Raw genomic sequence first — 8,325 nt, forward strand, 5'->3', positions numbered from 1 at the left:
CAATATCTTGTTTAACTGTCGCCATTGGGTTTTTAAGCTCTGTCTTGTTTCATCCCTGTTTTATGCTGACTTTTGGACTTCGAATCTGGAGACTAGGGTTCAGTTCCCAGCTTGGCCATGAAGCCTGTCGGGGGACTTTGGTCAAGTCACACTCTCTCAGCTTCAGAGGAAGGCCATGGCTAGCCTCCTCTGAACAAATGTTGCCAAGAAAACCCAACACTCTGTTCACTTTAGGTTCACCATAAATTGGAAAAGACTTGAAGACACACAATGGTGACAAATGCTGTTTTTGAGTTGGGTCCCATGAAGGAAAGAAGCTGGGCCAGAGATTGTTTAAATGAATGAATAGAGAACACACACATTGATTCAGTGGAATGACTGGCTCTACCCTAATGGGTTGCCAGTGTGAAAATTGGAGAGGGCTCTTGTTCCTTTAAAGATGGTGCAGATGAGGGGATTTCAGCAGGTGTTGCTTCTTACCTGGTTACAGGACAAGCAACAGCTGCTGAAACTCTCTTTTCTACACCATAGAAGCATAGAGTTGGAAGAGACCCCGAGAAGGGCCATGCACTCCAACCCTATTCTGTCATGCGGGAACTATCAGTCAAAGCATCCCTGACAGATGGCCATCTAGCCTCTGTTTAAAGACCTCCAAGGAAGGAGACTCCACTACTCTCCAAGGAAGAAGTGTGTTTCACTGTTGAACAGCTCTTACTATCAGGAAGTTCCTCCTAATGTTGAGCTGGAATCCTCTTTTCCTGGAGCTTGCATCCATTGCTCCGGGTCCTATTCTCTGGAGCAGCAGAAAACAAGCTTGCTCCCTCCTCAATATGACATCCCTTCAAGTATTTAAACAGGGCTATCATATCACCTCTTAATCTTCTCCAGGCTAATCATCCCCAGCTCCCTAAGGCTGGGTTTGTATTAAGGGTTTTTATGTTTTTAGTCTTGGTTGGCTTGGCTTTATAGCATGCTTCTCTCAGATCTCAAGATAGAAAGATGTTAATATATAAGTAGTAATTACATTTTTTATTAAAAGGAAATTGGTTGTGAAAGAGTTGAGGTGGGATGGACCATTGAGCAATGAGCAACCGTAATGTGGCTTGCGAAGCCAATGAGTTGGGAAATTCCAGTGTTGACATCGCATGCAAAGGTCTTTGCAGTTTCTCGTAAGAGGAAAGCCACAAAAGAGTTGCTGGAAGAGTGTTTTGGAGACAGATTCAGAAGGCATCCATAGTTTCTTTCCCTGGCTGCAAAGCTGCAGAAAACCATGGAAAGACGACAACCATGGCTGGTTTTTCTGGTTAGCTATCTTGTCCTGATGGCCACCATCGCTGGGATGGTGGTCCCGGGGCCAGTATCTGGGAACCCAACCACCGTTTTGTCCCCAGCTGCTGAGTTGAAAGATACAGCGTCTGAGCCTCTAGCAGTGAGTACTGAGTGGGAATCCTGGTGCGGGTTTGGAAGAATGCAAGATCAGTGTCAAAGACTGTGGTTGAGGCTATATCTACGCTGCAGAATTAATGCAGTTTGACACCGCTTTTACTGCCATGGCTCCATGCTATGGATTCCTGAGATCTGTAGTTTTGGAAGATATTTAGCCATCTCTGTCAGTGTGTTCTGGTTCCACAGCGAACTACAAATCCCAGGATTCCATAGCACTGAGTCATGGAGGTTAAAGTGGTGTCAAACTGCATTCTGCAGTCTAGACGCAGCCTCTAGGTATCGATTGGGAGAGGTTCTTTTTCTAAGGGAGACAACAACTCTTAGTATCCCTGCCCCACAGTTCAGATAGTGGCCATGCTGGATGGGGGATACTTTGGAGTTGTAGTCCACCCCCCAAAAAACCCTGCACTTCACATTATACCCACATACTTCCAATGGCTCTGCTGTCTGGGGATAATGAGAGTTGTAGTCCACAACAGTAAATTCCCCAATCTTTGGAAACAGGGCATTGTGTTTTATTGGTGAGATGAACTGCCCTGGGATCTTATGATATAGGATGGCATAGAAATCTATCAGATCAAATCAATCACTTAATCAATGTCAAAGGACATCAGAAAGAAGAACATAATCTAGGAGTAGGAATAGTGCAGCCCCTTCAACGTTGTTGTTGTTGTTGTTGTTGTGTCCCTTCAAGTTGTTTCTGACTTTTGGTGATCCTATGGCCAACCTCTCATGGGGTTTTCTTGGCAAGGTTTGGTCAGAGGGAGCTTGCCATTGTCTTCCCTTGAGTCTGAGAGAGTGTGACCTGCCCAAGGCCAGCCAGTGGGCTTTCATGGCCAAATGGAGATTTGAACCCCAGTTTGCAGAGTTGTAGTCCCAATACTCAAACCAGTACACCATGCTGGTTCTTCCCCTAAATGTTGTTGGACTGCAGCTCCCATTAACCTAGTCAACATAGTGGTGAGACATACTGGGAGCTGCACTCCAATCGCGTCTATAGGGATACACAATTCCTGCCCTGGCTGTAGCCAGTTGTTGGCCCCACACACTCTTTGTGGCTAGAAAACACCAGGAGGAGTCCCACATTAGGTGCCCTGATGGCATCCTCTGGAATCCTTCAATCTGCAATTCAGGGAAGCACTAGAGCTCTCTGGGTGTGAATTCAAAGTCCCACCTCAAGCTACAAATCTCAGGATCCCAAAGGAAGCAGCCATGGCAGTTAGAGTCAGATTAAATTGCTATAACTGTAGTGTGAAAGTGGACCAGGTCTTAAATTCAGGGTCAGGACCTGTCATTCTCTGAACAGCTTTTCTGGAGTACAGTTGGCCCTCCACATTTGTAGATTTGATTATTCAGGGATTTGATTCATATGTTCCCTCTAGGTTTTCCAGTTTGAATCTATGGTCAACTTCTGCCAGACATTGAGCATAGAATCATGCTGGAGGACCTAGAGATTCCTAGAGAGAATATTTCTCTAGGTGTTTGCTGGTTCTCCAGTGCAATTCTATGGTCAACCTCCAGTTGCCTATAGAGTTGAGGTAGAGGACCTAGCGATTCCTAGAGGGATGCTCTATTAGGTTAAAAAATAGTGGTTTTTTATTTGTGGTTTTCGACTTTGGAGACCAGGCTTCGATTCCCAGCTCGGCCATGAAACCCACTGGGGACCTTGGTTGACTCACATGCTCTCAGCCTCAGAGGAAGGCAAAGGCAAAGGCAAACCTCCTCTGAAGAAATCGTGCCATGATAACCCTGTAACAGGTTCACTTTAGGGTCTCCATAAGTTGGAAATGACTTGAAGGCACAAGACAACAACAACAACAACTTCCCACTGTCACAGGTGTCCTGTGTCCCTAATCCCAATGAATGTGGAGGACCCACTATAATGTGCTTCAGAGCTATGCAAGGACTCACCCTTCCAGTTCCTCTCCTTCTCTCACCCACTTTTTGATGTGATCTTCTTACTTGGATTTATTTTTTCCTTTCTGTAGGATGCCAGTGTTCCTGTGTTGGTGCCAAGGTCCAACATTCACAAGGCCTGGTGGAAAAAAGGGCTATCTGAAAGGAAGAAGAAACCAAGCAAGCCACTTTGGAGGCCTGGGATGTTCACGCTTCTGGGTGGGAAGGAAATAATAACACGGAAGAAAATCCAGTCTTCCTGAAGGCGTGAGACCCAAGAGTGATTTGCCATCTTCCCTGCAGAACATCTTGCTACTCTTCCCTTTGTAGGAACTCTTCCTTGGCAGCCACTCTACACTAGCATGTGTCTCATTGGGTGCATCCACACTGCACAGTTATTGCAGTTCAATGCCACTTTCGCTGCCATGGCTCCATCCTGTGGGAACTTAGCCATTCAAGGTTTGGAGGTGCTTAGATCTCTCTAGAGCTCCCTGGCAGAGGATTCCATGATCTTTACCAAACAACGTATGCCAGGATTTGTTAGGATGGAGCCAGAGCGGTTGAAGTGGTATCAGCCTGGATGCATACATTGTTTGCGTGAAGCTGTCCTCGTTGCAGCCAGTTCTGGATGGTGCCAAAACTGTCTAGAAATGAGCATGTTTTTGATTTACTATATGGCAAGCCCTGTTTGATCTGTCTTTCCTCATAGCAATAAACACTGTGCTTTTCTTTCCAGTTTTGTGGTTTGTGTAGATATGTCAAATTAACAGTTTGTAAGCCACTCTAAGATCATTTCTGAAGAGTGGGGTAAAAATAAATACAGTATATCCTTTGATTGTACGCCATGGGCAGGTTTACTTTATCCATTTTATTGTTTGTATGTACAGCGCTGTGTAAATCTACAGTGCTATATAAACCAATAATAATAATAATAATAATAATAATAATAATAATAATATGTAGTGCAGCGATTTCAATATTGGACTCCAGGAGATCAAGGTCTGAATCTCTGCTAGAGAAAAAGGGGCTAGCAAAATATAAAGTTAAACTATACTAAAGCAACATGTAAGGTATTGCACTTAGGGCGGAAAAATAAAATGCACAGATATAGGATGGGTGACACCTGGCTGAATGAAACTACATGTGAAAGGGATCTAGGAGTCCAAGTAGACCACAAGTTGAACATGAGTGAACAGTGTGATGCGGCAGCTAAAAAGGCCAATGCTATTTTAGGCTGCATCAATAGAAGTATAGTGTCTAGATCAAGAGAAGTAATAGTGCCACTGTATTCTGCTTTGGTCAGGCCCCACCTAGAATATTGTGTCCTGTTCTGGGCACCACAATTCAGAAAGGACATTGAGAAACTGGAGCGTGTCCAAAGGAGAGCAACTAAAATGGTGAAGGGTCTGGAAACCATGCCCTATGAGGAACGACTTAGGGAGCTGGGGATGTTTAGCCTGGAGAAAAGAAGGTTAAGAGGTGATATGATCGCCCTGTTTAAATATTTGAAAGGATGTCATGTTGAAGAGGGAGCAAGCTTGTTTTCTGCTGCTCCAGAGAACAGGACCCGGAACAATGGATGCAAGCTGCAGGAAAAGAGATTCCACCTGAACATTAGGAGGAACTTCCTGACAGTAAGGGCTGTTCGACAGTGGAATGCACTCCTTCCTCGGAGGGTGATAGAGTCTCCTTCCTTGGAGTTCTTTAAACAGAGGCTGGATGGCCATCTGTCAGGGATGCTTTGAATTGGATTTCCTGTATGGCAGGGGGTTGGACTGGATGGCCCTAGTGGTCTCTTCCAACTCTACGATTCTATGATTCTATGATTCTATGAACATACTGAAGTCTGCAAAAAGCATCCTGTGGTGCCTTCATGTCATTTTTGACTTTTGGATACCCTAAGGTCACCATAACGTCCTGGTGTCTCCTTGACAACTTTTTTGCCCTTGCCTTCCTCTGAAGCTCAGAGAGTGTGACTTGGCCAAGGTCACCAAGTGGGTTTTCATGACTGAGCCAGGATTTGAACCCTGGTCTTCAGAGCTGTCATCCAGTGCTCAAACCACTCACCATGCTGGCTCTATTATCTGAAGGTAAATTACAAACACATGATATTAACCAGAGTTAATATGAGTGTATCTGATTGTCAGTTGCAAACAAACTATATAAGTGCCATTAAACAAACTAGACATAAATAAAAATGCCATATAAGTACATGAATAAACAAGTTATGCATGTGACAAACCTTGTGCCACGTATCAGTGAGCAACATGGAGCATTAGTTCATTAACAGTTGTAAAATGTAGGGAAATGTGAATGGCTGTCCAAATATAACAGCTCATCAAAACGTCCTCCCATGAATAAATAAACCCCAAGATTAAGCAATCCATTGAGGAATCGTGCAAAGGCCGAACAACAGCAATACCAAAACATACAACCCCAATTAAATTAGCCAGATGAGCCAAGAATGTCACTTCCAAATGTTGGAGGGGGTCCAATGTTAAGGGTACATTGACTCACTTGTGGCTTGACTGCCCAAAGGTAAATAATTGTTGGCCCCTTATTCTCCGAATAATCTCAGAGGTTTGGTATTTCTGTATTCTGTTATTCCTCTCTCTACTTGGCTAAAAATCAGAACACAAAAACACACAAAAAATAATAAGGTGTTTTTATTTACTGCAGCCGCTCATGCGGAAATAGCAAAAACTTGGAAAACAGGAGATGCCCAACTAGAAATGTGATGGAAAAGGATACGGGAGTGTTGGTTAATGGAAGAATTATTGGATGATGTTTGTGTCCCTAAGGGCCAAATAAGGAGAGACAGCATCGTTAGACTTTGGTTTCCATTTATTGGATACATCAGTACAAAAGCATATCTCCTGCAACTTCCTGAGGATCAACTGGAGAGATTTTCTGACCTTAGACATGGATGACTCTGATAACGAAACTTCTGACCATTTCTCCAAGATACAGATTCTCTAAACAAAGGAAGAAGGATTTTGCTTTGGAAAAAATATTGGACAATGTTTGCATCTTCAAGGTTGAAATAAGGAGAGCCCTTGTCATTAGACTTTGGTTTCTGTTTCAAAAAAAGGTCTCTCTATAGTACTCTTGTTACTCCAGCCAACTGTAACCGTATTCTCTTGCCATATGGAAACATGGAGGAAACCAATGGCCATGGGGTGGTTTCCTTGGGCAGGTGGCCGTTGGGAGAGCTTCCTTCCCCCTTGGAGGATACTGTATGTTAAGCCATTCTCCCACATCCGTTGCTGACACCCCATTCTCTCTCAGCCTATGTTTTCCACACCTGAATCCAGAGCATAAGTGGTGAGATCATGCCCCCCATGGTCCCAGAGGCCATGCACAACTTCTGGCTGCTGGTTGTGTTGGGACTGGTGCTGTGCAGTCCTGCTGCTCTGCAAGAGGTGCTAAATCTGGAAGCTCCTTCCTCCCTGACGGAAGAAGGAGGACCAGTGGATGGTGCCAAGCAGAAGGTGAGTGCATAGAAAACCAACTTGCAAACACTTATGGTGACCCTGTGGATGAGACATCTCCAAGCACTAACCGTGCTGGCTCTATTATTTAAAGGTAAATTAATATTTTTAATTAGATTTTTATTAGGTTAAAAAAAACACAGAAAATCATAAATGTAAAATTATAAAAGGCAGGCTTCTTTTTATTTTTATTTTTTATTTGATCTATTTCTATCTATTTTATTAATTGTATGTACAGCGCTGTGTATATATTTTACTAACACAACGGATAGATAGAAATGAGAGGAACGCCCTGGCAAAGAGGTCAAGGGAAGGGAGATCAGTTCCTTCCTCCAGTCCAGTCCTTAAGGACAAAATAGTGGCCCATGGGCTACTGAATCAATGCTGCCATCGTGGCAAAGACACCCATGGTAAGCAAAATGGTCTTGAGATCTTCTCCTCTGGTGTAAGCCAGACTCTGACTCCATCTCACCTGCATTTTGCCGGTGGTTTTTCACTTTTTTTAAAAAATAAAATAATAATTTTAACTTTATTATTTTCAGAGTACATAGTAAAAATTATATGGTCTATAATTCATAGTATGTTTTCCCTCTCCCACAAGCAGACTCTCAGAGGAAATACATTTCATTTACATTAACAATCATTTTCAGAGATCTGCAAAATATCGTTGATTATATACTGTTTTCCTTCTTCATACCCCATTTTACTTTCCACTTTCTTAATCACAATTTCCCATTTATCTCTCCCACTATTTTTAAACCTTCCTTCCCTAAGGGAATCAAATAATATATATTCTTTTATACATTTAAACAAATAAGATTTTTCCCCCCGAAAGCAATCACCGCCCGGGCGGCTTTTAGAACTTGTTTTGTTACGTATGTTTGATTACTACCAATCCCAATTCCCCTAAATTAAGAGTTTAGACAATGTTCTTTGCTTAATTGTATCGCTATCCCTATCATTATATCTATCTGTTCCTTAACTTGTGTCCAAAATCCATGAACAAATGGGCTTTCCCGCCACCATCCGGTGCTCCTCATCTCTCGCAAACCTGTTTTTTCCTCCCAGTTGGCCAGATGGAAGCATCCTGCCTTCAAACCAAGGAGATACGCCTGCTCTTGGGTACGATGGGAAGGAGGTAAAAGGACAATAACAGTTCGCCCTGGATGCCTCGGAGCCTTCTCTCGCGGCTAAAGTGGAATCCAATAGGATTGTTCTTGGTGGTTTGCAACAGACAGCATCCTCCAAGCCTTAGATCTGTTTTTTGCAATCCATGGGTTGACTATGAAACGCTGGGCATCAGCTTCAGCAAAAAGGTGGACCAGATGTCAACACCGTGGAGATGCCATCAATAAAGCTTTTGCTGAAGCACATTGCCTTGTTGTACATATATGTTTGCATGAACTAGCTGCATGTATGCATTAGTATTATATGTATCATCATCATCATCATCATCATCATCATCATCATCATCATCATCATCATCATCATC

The 8,325-nt window shown here is 43.2% G+C and overlaps 1 long non-coding RNA gene across 1 annotated transcript; it reads left to right on the plus strand.

Moving 5' to 3' along the window:
• The first annotated feature begins 880 nt into the window (after positions 1-880).
• On the plus strand, positions 881-4,077 carry LOC121934482. The gene is made up of 2 exons (XR_006104629.1): positions 881-1,429; positions 3,435-4,077. It is a non-coding gene; the product is annotated as an uncharacterized LOC121934482 (long non-coding RNA).
• Positions 4,078-8,325: the final 4,248 nt, after the last annotated feature.

This window comes from Sceloporus undulatus, chromosome 6 (assembly GCF_019175285.1).
Source record: "Sceloporus undulatus isolate JIND9_A2432 ecotype Alabama chromosome 6, SceUnd_v1.1, whole genome shotgun sequence".
NCBI lineage: Eukaryota > Metazoa > Chordata > Lepidosauria > Squamata > Phrynosomatidae > Sceloporus > Sceloporus undulatus.